Here is a 13,643-nt window from a genome sequence, read left to right as displayed (position 1 = left end):
TACAAACCACTGCTCAATGAAATAAAAGAGGATACAAACAAATGGAAGAACATTCCATGCTCATCCGTAGGAAGAATCAATATTGTGAAAATGACTGTATTGCCCAAGGTAATTTATAGATTCAATGCCATCCCCGTCAACTACCAATGACTTTCTTCACAGAATTGGGAAAAACTACTTTAAAGTTCATATGGAAACAAAAAAGAGCCCGCATTGCCAAGTCAATCCTAAGCCAAAAGAACAAAGCTGGAGGCATCACGCTACCTGACTTCAAACTATACTACAAGGCTACAATAACCAAAACAGCATGGTACTGGTACCAAAACAGAGATATAGACCAATGGAACAGAACAGAGCCCTCAGAAGTCATGCCACACATCTACAACTATCTGATCTTTGACAAACCTGACAAAAACAAGCAATAGAGAAAGGATTCCCTGTTTTATAAATGGTGCTGGGAAAACTGGCTAGCCATATGTAGAAAGCTGAAACTGGATCCCTTCCTTACACCTTATACAAAAATTAATTCAAGATGGATTAAAGACTTAAATGTTACACCTAAAACCATACAAACCCTAGAAGAAAACCTAGGCAATACCATTCAGGACATAGGCATGGACAAGGAATTCATGTCTAAAACACAAAAACCAATGGCAAAAAAGCCAAAATTGACAAATGGGATCTAATTAAACTAAAGAGCTTCTGCACAGCAAAAGAAACTACCATCAAAGTGAACAGGCAACCTACAGAATGGGAGAAAATTTTTGTAACCTTCTCATCTGACAAAGGGCTAATATCCAGAATCTATAGTGCACTCAAACAAATTTACAAGAAAAAAACAAACAACCCCATCAACAAGTGGATGAAGGATATGAACAGACACTTCTCAGAAGAAGACATTTATGCAGCCAAAAAACACATGAAAAAATGCTCATCATCAATGGCCATCAGAGAAATGCAAATCAAAACCACAATGAGATACCATCTCACACCAGTTAGAATGGCCATCATTAAAAAGTCAGGAAACAACAGGCGCCGGAGAGGATGTGGAGAAATAGGAAAACTTTCACACTGTTGATGGGACTGTAAATTAGTTCAACCATTGTGGAAGTCAGTGTGGCGATTCCTCAGGGATCTAGAACTAGAAATACCATTTGACCCAGCCATCGCATTACTGGGTATATACCCAAAGGATTATAAATCATGCTGCTATAAAGACACATGCACACGTATGTTTATTGTGGCACTATTCACAATAGCAAAGACTTGGAACCAACCCAAATGTCCAACAAGGATAGATTGGATTAAGAAAATGTGGCACATATACACCACGGAATACTATGCAACCATAAAAAATGATGAGTTCATGTCCTTTGTAGGGACATGGATGAAGCTGGAAACCGTCATTCTCAGCAAACTATCGCAAGGACAAAAAACCAAACACCACATGTTCTCACTCATAGGTGGGAATTGAACAATGAGAACACATGGACACAGGAAGGGGAATATCACCCACTGGGGACTGTTGTGGGGTGGGGGGAGGGGGGAAGGATAGCATTAGGAGATATACCTAACGCTAAATGATGAGTTAATGGGTGCAGCAAACCAACATGGCACATGTATACATATGTAACAAACCTGCACGTTGTGCACATGCACCCTAAAACTTAAAGTATAATAATAATAAAATAAAATAAATGTAAAAAGAAGAAAAAAACGTGGTTATATCAATAGATGCAGATAAAGAATTTGACAAATCCAACACCCCTTCATGATTAAAGAAAAACTCAATAAACTAGGAATAGAGGAAATTTCTCAACTTGATAAAGAATATCTACAAAAAACCAACTGCTAAAATCCTACTTAATGGCGAGAAACTGTAAGGTTTCCCAGTAAGATCAAGAACAAGGCAAGCACGTGTCCCCTCACCACTCCTTTCAGCATTGTCCTGGAAGTCTTCACTAATGCAATCAGACAAGAAAAGGAAATAAGAGGTTTACTGATGGAGACAGAAGAAATAAAACTTTCACGGATGATATGACTCTCTATAAAGAAAATCTGAGAATTGTCAAACATCTCCTGGAACTAATGGGTAATTATAGCAAGGTTGCAACATACAAGGTTAATATACAAAAGTCCATTTTTTTTCTACATACCAGCAATTAACAAGTAAAATTTGAAATTAAAAGCACAATGGCATTTACATTAATAGTCCAAAAAATGAAATACTTAGTTATAAATCTAACAAAGCATATACAAGACCTTCATGAGGAAAACCACAGAAATCAAAGAACTAAATAGATGGAAAGATGTTCCATACTCTTAGATAAGAAGACTCAATATAGTCAAGATGTCAGTTTTTCTCAGCTTGATCTATATATTCAATGCAATGCCTATCAAAATACCAATAAATTATTTTGTGAATATCAACAGATCTAAAGTTTATATATAGAAGCAAAAGATCCAGAATTTCCAAAACAATATTAAAGGAGAAGAACAAAGTTAGAGGACTGATGCTATATACTTCAAAAGTTACGATAAAGCTGTAGTAATCAAGACAGTTTGGCATTGGAGAAAGGATAGACAAATAGATAATGGAACAGAATAGAGAGCCCAGAAGTAGGCTCACATAAAAATAGGCAACTGATCTCTGACCAAGGAACAAGGGAAATATGATAAGAAAAGATGAAGCCAGGCACAGTGGCTCATGCCTGTAATCCCAACATTTTGGGAGGCTAGAGTAGAAGGATCACTTAAGCCCAGGAGTTTGAGACTAGGCTGGGTAACATAGGGAAAACGCCTCTCTACAAAAAATTAGCCAGGTGTGGTGGTGTGCACCTGTGGTCCCAGCTACTTGGGAGGCTGAAGTGGGAGGATCGCTTGAGCCTGGGAGGTCAAGGCTGCAGCGAGCTATGACTGTGCCACTACACTCCAGCCTGGGTGACAGAGTGAGACCCCGCCTCAAAAATAAAATAAAATTAATTAATTAAATAAAAGATGAGATTTTTAACAAATAGTGTTGGAGCAACTGGACATCTACATGGAAAAAGTTATGAACCTAGGCACAGATTTTAGACTCTTCACAAAAATTTACCCAAAATGGATCACAGACCTAACTGTATAACTGTTTGTAAAAACTATAAAACTCCTGAAAGATAGCATAGGAAAAAATCAAGATGACCTTAGGTTTGGCAGTGACATTTTAGATATGATATCAAAGTCATAATTCATGTTAGAAATAATTGATACGTTAGACTTTCCTAAAATTAAAAACTTCTCTTCTTTGAAAGACACTATCAAGAGAATGAAAAGACAGGTCATAAATGGGGAGAAATATTTGCAAAAGACATATCTAATAAATAACTGTTATCCACAATGTACAAAAAACTCTGAAACCTCAGCAATAAGAAAACAAACAACCAGACTAAAAAATGGGTCAAAGACCTTAACAGGCACCTCACCAAAGAAGACATATATAGATGGCAAATAGACATATGCAAAGATATCTCACATCATGTGTCATCAGGGAATTGCCAATTAAAACAACAATGAGATGCCACTACTAGATGTGTAGTGGTGTCTAGTAGGTGTAGACCACACCGACAGCCACCACACCTACTAGAATGGCTAAAATCCAGAACACTAACAATAGCAAATGCTGGCAAGGATATGGAGCAACAGGAATTCTTATTCATTGCTGGTGGAAATACAAAATGGTATAGCCACTTTGGAATTCAGTTTGGCACCCAAAACTAAATATACTTTTACCATATGAGCCAGTGATTATGCTGCTTGGTATTAACCCAGAGAAGTTGAAAACTTATGTCCACACAAAAACCTGGACACAGATGCTTACAACAGCTTTATTCATAATTGCTAAAACTTAGAAGCATCCAGGATGTCCTTCTGTAGGTGAATGAATACATAAACTCCAGTACATCTGGGCAATGGAATACCACTCAGCACTGAAAAGAAATAAGCTATCAAGCCATGAAAGGTCATGGGGGAAACTTAAATGCATGTTATTAAGTGAAAGAAGCCAATCTGAAAAGGCTACGTACCATAGGATTCCAACTATATGATGTTCTGGAAAAGGCAAAGCAATGGACACAGTAAAAAGATCAGGGGAGGGAGGAATGAATAGGCACAGCACAGAAACTTGTTAGGACAGTGAAACCACACTGTGTGATACTATTGTAGTGGATACTTCTCATTATACATTTGTAAAAATTCGCAGAATATGTAAGGTTCACCAAGAGTGAACCTTAATGAAAACTCTGGACTTGGGGTGAGAATGATGTGTCAATGTAGATTCACCAGTTTTTCCAAAGTACCACTCTGGTGGAAGCGTGTTGATAATGGGGGAAACTGTGCATGTGTGAGGGTAGGGGGTATATTGGATATCTCTGTACTTTCCTCTCAATTTTACTGTGACCTAAAACTGCTCCAAAAAAATAGCCTTAAAAAAAGACACTTGTCATTGGATTTAGAACCCACCTGGATAATCCAGGATAATCTCATCTCAAAATCCTGAATTTAATCACATCTGCAAAGACTCTTTTTCCAAAAGTAATAACATTTGTATGTTCTAGAGATTTAACATTGATCCCTTTGGGGAGCCTTTTTTGGCCTAGCACAGACACTTGAGGAGTTTTATGGAACACACCTCAAAATTGCCCACTTGAGGAAAGGAACAGGCAAGAGTTAATCCACCAGTTTCCAAGCCCCGTTGTTCAATGCTTGCCACGTGGGTGTTTCCCACCTTGAGCTCCCAGGTTGGTATGCATGTGTGAATGCCTGTAGGACCCAGCAGGCATCCACACAGTGGCATCAGAAATCCTAAGTGAAAGTGGGCAGTGGAGCTGAGAGGTGGTACTGTCAACTTACCTCCCTGAAGCTGGTAGCTGCAGCAAAGCTTGGCTGGCATAAGAGGAAAACTGAAGCACAGGCAACAGCAGAAAAAATAGAAACACTTGCATTAGTCGATTCTCGCATTGGTATAAGGAACTACCTGAGACTGGGTAATTTATGAAGACAAGAGGTTTAATTGACTCACAGTTCTGCAGGCTGTACAGGAAGCATGGTTGGGGAGGCCTCAGGAAACTTACCATCTTGGGAGAAGGCAAAGGGGAAGCAGGCACATATTCACATGGTGAAGCAGGAGAGAGCAAGCTAAGGGGGAAGTGCCACACACTTTTAAACAACCAGATCTTAGGAGAGCTCTATCATGACACAGTGCTAGGGTGCTAATGGTGCTAAACCATTGCAAACCACCCCCACGATCCAATAACCTCCCACCAGGTCCCACCTCCAACACTGGGGATTACAATTCAACATGAAATTTGGGTGGGGACACAGAGCCAAACGATACCAACATTAGAGTACATCAAAATGTAAAACCTCTGTTCATCAAGGGACACAATCAACAGATGAAGAGACGTCCTACAGAATGAAAAAATGTATTTTCAAATCACATATCTGATAAGTGGTTAATATCCAGAATACTATATAAAGAATATGCATTAGTTTGCAAAGGTTGCCATAATAAAGAACCAGAGTGACTTAAATAACAGAAATGTGTTTTCTCCCAATGCTGGAGGCTAGAAGTCTGAGATTAAGGTGCTGGCAGGATTGATTTCATTAGAGGTCTCTCTCCTTGCCTCATCGATGGCCACCTTCTCCCTAGATCTTCACATAGTCTTACTTCTGTGTCAGTCTATGTGCTAGTATCTTCTTCTTATAAAGACACCAGTGCCCACCCTAACGGCCTCATTTTAATTTAATTACCTCTTTAAAGGTCCTATCTACAAATGTAGTCACATACTGAGATACTGGGGGTAAGGACTTCAACATATGAATTTGGGGGAAACACAATTTAACCCATAACAGAAGTCCTACAACTCACCACCAACAAAACACACAAACACAGAGATAGGCACACATGTACACACACCCATGAATGAAAAAGGGGCAAAGGAATTGAATAGACATTTCTCCAAAAAAACCTATACAAATGGCCAACAAACACATGAAAAGATGCTCAACCTCACTAATCATTAGGGAAATGCAAGTTCAAATCACAATAAAATATCACCTCACAACCACTAGTAGAACTACTATGTTTTTAAAAAAAAAAAAAAAAAAAAAAAACAGAAAATAGCAAGTATCGTCAAGGATGTGGAGAAATTGGAACACTTGTGCATTGTTGTTGGGAATGTAAAATGGTACAGCTGCTACGGAAAATGGTATGGCAGTTCCTCAAAAAATGAAAAATAGAATTACGATATTATTCAGCAATTCCACTTCTGGGTATAGACCCAAAAGAATTGAAAGCAAGGACAAGAAGAGATATTTGGCCGGGAGCGGTGGCTCACGCCTGTAATCCCAGCACTTTGGGAGGCCAAGATGGGCAAATCACGAGGTCAGGAGATCGAGACCATCCTGGCTAACACGGTGAAACCCCATCTCCTCTAAAAATACAAAAAATTAGCTGGGTGTGGTGGCGGGTGCCTGTAGTCCCAGCTACTTGGGAGGCTGAGGCAGAAGAATGGCGTGAATCTGGGAGGTGGAGCTTGCAGTGAGCTGAGATTGCGCCACTGCACTCCAGCCTGGGCAACAGGGCAAGACTCCGTCTCAAAAAAAAAAGAGAGAGAGAGATATTTGTACGCCCATGTTCATAGCAGCATTCTTTACAATATCCAAAAAGTGAAAGCAATTCAAGTACCACTGATGGATGAATAGATAAAATGTGATATAGACATACAATGGAATATCATTCAGCCTTTAAAGGAAGGAAATTCTGACCATGGTACAACATGGATGAAACTTGAGGACATGAAGCTAAGTGAAAGAAGCCAGTCACAGAAAAACAAATACGATACTGAATGATTCCACTCATATGAGACAGCTGGGGTAGGCAAATTCATAGAGACAGAAAATAGAGTGGTGGTTGATAGGGGTTGGGAGTAAGGAGAAGGAGGAGTTGGTGTTTAGTAGAGCTATCGTAATTGTCTTTCAGTTTGAGAAGATGAAAAAGTTCTGGAGATAGATAGTGGTGGTGGTTGCACAAGAATGTACTAATGCCACTGAACTAGACACTGAAAAATGATTCAGAAGGTAAATTTCACATTATGTGTATGTCGCCATAATTTTTTAAAATTAACCAATTTTTAAAGTTAACTGAATAAATATGAGGCATATTAACAACAACACCACCAAAAAAAGAAAATTTTAAATATTTAAAGAGTTTTCTTCTGAGCCAATATGAGTGACCATGGCCCAGGAACAGTCTTAAGAGGTTCTGAGAAGGCATGCCCGAGGCGATCGGGTTACAGCTTGGTTTTCTACATTTTAGGGAGACAGAAATTACAGGCAAAGACATAAATCAATACACGTAAGGTATATATTGGTTCAGCCTGAAAGGGCAGGACATCCCAAAGGAGGCAGAGCAGGAGAGGTGGATTTGAAGATTTTCTGTTTGGCAGTTGGTCGAAAGGCAGTTTTGCAGGGCCATTTAAAAATATGTCAAAGAAATATATTTTGGGGTAAAATATTTTGACTTTCTTCAAGATAGCCTATCTGTCATGTGACGCTATACCAGAGTCAGGTTGAAATTTGGGATTCTATTGTCATAAAGAGTCTGTTTTGTCAGTCCTATGACCTCATATTTTAATGTTAATGCTCGTCAGTTGTGCCTAAGCTCCAAAAGGGAAGGGATGTAACAAGGGCTTGTGCAACCTCCCTTCCCATCATAGCTGGGAATTTAGTTTTTCAGGCTTCCCTTGGCCCAAACGGGGTCCATTTAGTTGGTTTGGCTTAGCATTTTGTTTTTGGTTTATAGGCAGGACCCAAAATGGTGTGTGATACCATTTTAATAACCTGTGTTATGTCCTTCCCTTCTATTACTTTATACCAACAAAATCATATAAAGACCACATGATGCTTGAGGCCAGGAGTTCAAGACCAGCCTGGGCAACATAGAGAGATCCCATCTCTACTAAAAATGAAAAAAATAGCTGGGCATTTTGCTACATGCCTATAGTCCCAGCTACTCAGGGGGCTGAGGCCAGAGGAACACCTGAACCCAAGAGTTTGAGGCTGCAGTGAGCTGTGATTGCAACCAGTGCATTCCAGCCTGGGCAACAGGGCAAGACCTTGTCTCTAAAAAAAAATAAAAGTATGAAACAATCTCTTACGCATACACATATATTAAAATATATTAAAATATATTGTTGTATAAAAGGGAATTATATTTCTAAGCATTTCTACGTCTTCAGTTTGCAACCCAAATCCCTCCAAGTCATCTGAAATAAATCTAATTCATTCTTTGCAATGCCTGCATTTTATTCCACAGTATGAACATAACATCATGTATTCATACAGTATCTTCTCTTCATTAAAAATCAGTTTATTTCCAGTCTTTAAATACTAAAACTGAACACACATTGTTATGCATATTTCTGATGGCTTAGTGTTAAACTCTGTAGAAAGAGGAGTTCAAGGCTGAAAATCATAAGGATTTTGTGAGTCCAGATTCAAGCAGAGATGCTTTGGGCCTTGATGAAAAGATGCAAGAACTCACCATAAAACACCATACCTCCTTGTACTCTGAGGCCACAGGCAGCTGAAGTTTGAAGGAATGCTATGCCACGCAGAGGGCATTATCTCAGAAGGCACCAGCAGCAGAAGCAGGATGTGAGCAGACATGTCCCTGAGCGCAGATGAGGCCCCTCTGGAGACTCCCAGAAATCACTGGGGGAGATTATGCCCAGGCTTGAAGTCTCCACAATTGTTCCACCATGATTTTTGCCATCAGGTTGTTGCAGCTTGGGGACATCTGGGCTGAACAGGGAAGCTTCCCATGTTCAAGGTAATGATGATGTGTAATGATGATGCACATCTTTGCTCTGATTAATTCAAGGGATTCATTACTACAAAAATCATCATGGGGTTCTACATTTTGCAGGGCAAGCTAAAGAATTGCATAAGCAGCTTTATTTCTCTTCAACACTAACAGTAAAAGAAATCTGGCAGGAGAGGACACTGGGGATATAAATGGCAAGTGTCAGAATGATAAAAGATTCCATAAAGCATGTGGTATGAATAAGAGGGAGAGAAAAGAATTTGGAAACTTTATTCGTTTCCCCTCCCTCTCACTGAATCTTAATTCTCCACTTTATTACGAGTCATTTAAAATTAAATTCCCCATGAGAGACTTCCAATGAAGGAACTCTGTCCATATAATCCTGCCCAGGGACCCACTCCACCCAAGTACATCAGTTGTCTGGGTTTATTCTTAAGCTCACAATATAGTTAAACGGCCAGAGGAAGAATGGTTAAGTGTTCATTCTGAGAACTCTGTCTGCATTATTGCTAAGTCATTTGCATAATAATTTCCACCGATCTGTATGCTGTTTCACCTGATTCTACTCATGCATTTACACATAATTGCAATATTTTAGATATCTTTAAAACTCAGAAGGAGGAGAAAAAGACAGGGCAGAGTGAGAGAGAAAAATAACTAATTGCTGAGATGGCCACAGATTTTCCTGCCCCACCATCTGCTCTGCTGTTTTTGCTGCACCCTTTCAATGTGAAGTTTGCACACATCCTCAGAGCTCTGTGAAGTTTGCACATAAAGTTCAATCTCCCCTGCCAAGTTGTCAAGCCCAATCCCAACCTCTCCCTTAAATTTGATTTCCTGTTGCCCCCTACTACCAACTCTCCTTGGCCTTTCCCCTAAATCTCCTTGAGTTTCCTTGAGTCTAAGTTTCGTACTTGCTGTCCCCTGCTGATATTGTCTTCTCTCTTCTAATCAAGCCTGTTCTTCCTTCCAGATCCAGCTCAAGCCCAAGAATGTAAATTCCCCATAGGGAGGGACTTTTTTGTCTATTCTGTTCACTATTATATCCCCACAATTACTGACACATGGTAGCTGCTAAATAAATGTTTGCTAAATGGATGAAAAGTTAAGCCTACTCCTGACTCAGCCCATTTTACCACCTGCCAACTATGGTGACATCTGTAGCTCTCATCACCTGCACTTGCATCTTTCCTCATTCACTGCCTAATCTGATCAGGCAACTGTGCCCATTTTTTTCATCTCATCTCCAGTAGACTGAAGCATCCTCTAGGATAAGGATCTCTTCCGATTCACTTTTCTTTCAGCCACCATCCACATCCACATCATTCAGTTATGCTGTCAACTGAGTACTTTAATTGTAAATTCTTCAGCATCAACAATGTGATAAATCTGTTTGTCAGTTTTCCTCCTCTGCCACCCCCAAGTACAGGGGATAGTTCATTTGAAATCTCTAATCAAGCATCCACACACCACCAGCCTTCAGCCAATATTATATTCAATCAACTAACTCCCAAGAGCTTAAGGGATGCTAGAAATTATTTTTCATCACTGAAATGCATATTGATCAAGATATGCGGATTGCCTACAAATATTGTTCAAGCACTTCTGCCATTGCTTGAACAAATCATCAGCATCTTTCTCTTGGAAAACTACAATAGCTTCCTAACTCGTTTCCCTGACCCCTCTTTCTTGTGCAGTCTTGCCACACCTCCAAGTTCTACCTAGTCTTCACTACGCAAAGTGATATTTATAAACATAAAGCTACTTGTTCATACACTCTCTTAAAGCTCTTCAGTGGCCTTTGTGCAATGCATGGCAACTGATGAGTTCAAGGCCACTGAGGATTCATCCCTTGCATATCTCTCTAGCCTTATCTTTCAACATCTACCACCTTCACTCCTCATCCCCTCACCACACACACACACACACACATATATACACACACACCATCATTTTACTGCACATGCACTTAGTTCACACTGTCAGGTAAACCAAATTTGGGGACTCAAACAAATGCAGTTTCCCACTTTATCTGCATTTGTGAATAAGAAATGGTGACTTGTGTCTAAGCCTCTATGAGTCCATGCCCCTCATCTATGAAGAAAAATAATTCTCTCATTGCTAATTTTCTCAGCAGAGATTTCAGTGTATCCATTGGGGGTTATATAACATTCATTTCTTTTTATAACTTTAATTTTAGGTTCAGAGGTAAAGGTGCAGGTTTCTTATATAGGTAAATTTCATGTCATGGGGGTTTGATGTACAGATTATTTCATCACTGGGCTAATAAGCACATCCGACACACAGTTTCCTGCTCCTCTCCCTACTCCCACCCTCCATCCTCAAGTAGGCCCCACTGTCTGTTGTTCCCTTCTTTGTGTCTGTGTGTTCTCAATATTTAGCTCCCGTCTCTCAGTGAGAACATGCCGTATTTGACTCTCTGTTCCTGCATTAGTTTGCTTAGGATTATGGCCTCCATCTCCATCCATGTTGCTGCAAAGGACGTGATCTCGTTCTTTTTTATGGCTATGTAGTATTTCATGATGTATATGTACCACATTTTCTTTATCCAATTCACCATTGATGGACACGTAGGTTGATTCTATGTCTTCGATGTGAATAGTGCTGCAATGAACGTAACAGGTGCATGTGTCTTTAAGGTAAAACAATTTATATTTTGAGGGATATATACCCAATATTGGGATTGTTGGGTTGAATGGTACTTCTGTTTTAAGTTGTTTGAGAAATTGCCACACTACTTTCCAAAATACTTCCATTTCTTAAAGGTTGGAAAATAAGATGACTAGAAAAAAAGAATTGTTGAGCAGAGGGAAAGGCTAAGCACCAACTCGATGTATCTTTGCTTGGTTATAAAAGTCTTTCAGCCTGGGGATACACAATAATACACAAGTCAGAAGATGAGCTCTGAACCATGTTGTCCAGAGCCACGTCCTGCCTCCATCACATATTCTAGTGACTCCTTGAGCAAGTTATTTAATTCCTCAGGGACTCAGTTTCTGGATTTGTTAAATGATGACAATAACAGCACTTATCTGGATTTTTATGAGAGTTAAATAAATTAATACTTGTAAAATACTTAGCATGATGCCTGGCATGAAGTGAGGACTCAGTAAAGGTTTCGTTATTATACTCCAATTTGTAAACCGAAGGTCACCATATTGATACCTTGATGGTATTATCATGGGAGAGGGTGATGGAGTGTGGTTGAATGTGCATTGTCCCAGAGACCTAGTTTCTAGTCTCTGCTCTGCCACTCACTAACTGTGTGGCATTTGTTGAGTCTCATCCTAACTGTAGGACTTGATTTTCCCAATAAGAGTGTTGAATGAAGCAATGTTGTTCAAATTTTAGCAATAAAACCCTCTTTCTAATGATATATATATATCATATGTATGATAATATATAATTTTATATGTATACATATATATATATATATATATATATAACTTTGCATAGTGAAGATTGGGTTGGACTTGGAAGTGGGGCAAGATTGCACAAGAAGGGGTGGGAGTATATTATATATAATGATAATTATATATAATGATCAAGGTATGTATATATTTATACATATATACATGTATAATATATGTATATTATATATAATGATAATTATATGTAATGATCGAGGTATGTGGATTGCCTCAATATATTGTTTTAGCAATGAAACCCTCTTTCTAATTATATATATTAGATACATATATCTAATTAGGTATCTAATATATATGTCATGCTAAAATATATTGTTAAATATACATATATTTAACACTACCAATACAGAAGATAGATAAAAGTGCTGCTGGTTTAATTGAAGCAGGGCTTGAGCCCCAGCTCTGGGGCCTTCATCTTCCTCCTAGCTATTCCCACCCAAACCCTCTGAGTTAATATGGACGACCCTAAGGCTCCTAGGTGAGATCACTGGATTACATGACTTTTTAGGACTTTCAATTTAGGAATGACTTTCCCTTTCAAAAGTTCTAGCCACATTGTAAATACACAATAAATATTAACTATTATCGCAGTTGATAATGATGTAGGGACATCCTGACTGGCTGCTTCATTCATGTATATATTCAACAAGTAATTTTTGGACAGCCTACTATGTGTTCAGATGCTCGACTAGTCCTGGATCATTTGAAGCCTATTGTCATTCTAACACAAGAATGGTAGGCCTCTCCATGGCTACTGGCAGTCACAGTTTAGTATTAATAATAGACCTAACACAGTGACAGGCAGCTGCAGGGATCAACCCCAATCCAGGCTCATTCCACAGCCACCTTCTTAACTGTTCTAAAGCAAAACCAGTCTCCAGCAACTGGTTATTTGCTTTTTCAAGAACGGCATTGTAAGAGGTAACATGAGTAAGTACCCTGAGTTGCCAGCCAAGAAGCCTCCCAGATGAGTCAGTCTGAGAATGAGTCAACCCTGGGTATCCAAGATAGCACAGGAGGTTGCAGTGACCCAAGATCGTGCCACTCCACTCCAGCTTGGGTGACAGAGCAAAACTGTGTCTCAGAAAAAAAGAAAGAAGAAAGAAAGAAAGAAAGAAAGAAAGAAAGAAAGAAAGAAAGAAAGAAAGAAAGAAAGAAAGAAAGAAAGAAAGAAAGAAAGAAAGAAAGAAAAGAAGAAGAAGGAGGAAGGAAAGAAAGAAAGAAAGGAAAGAGAGAAAGAAAAGAAAGAGAAAGAAAGAAAGAGGAAAAGAAAGAAAGAAAGAAAAGAAAGAGAAAGAAAGAAAGAAAAAAGAAAGAAAGAAAGAAAAAGA

This window comes from Hylobates moloch, unplaced genomic scaffold (genome assembly GCF_009828535.3).
Source record: "Hylobates moloch isolate HMO894 unplaced genomic scaffold, HMol_V3 SCAFFOLD_24, whole genome shotgun sequence".
Lineage (NCBI taxonomy): Eukaryota > Metazoa > Chordata > Mammalia > Primates > Hylobatidae > Hylobates > Hylobates moloch.
Note: the sequence above shows the minus strand (reverse complement) of the source record.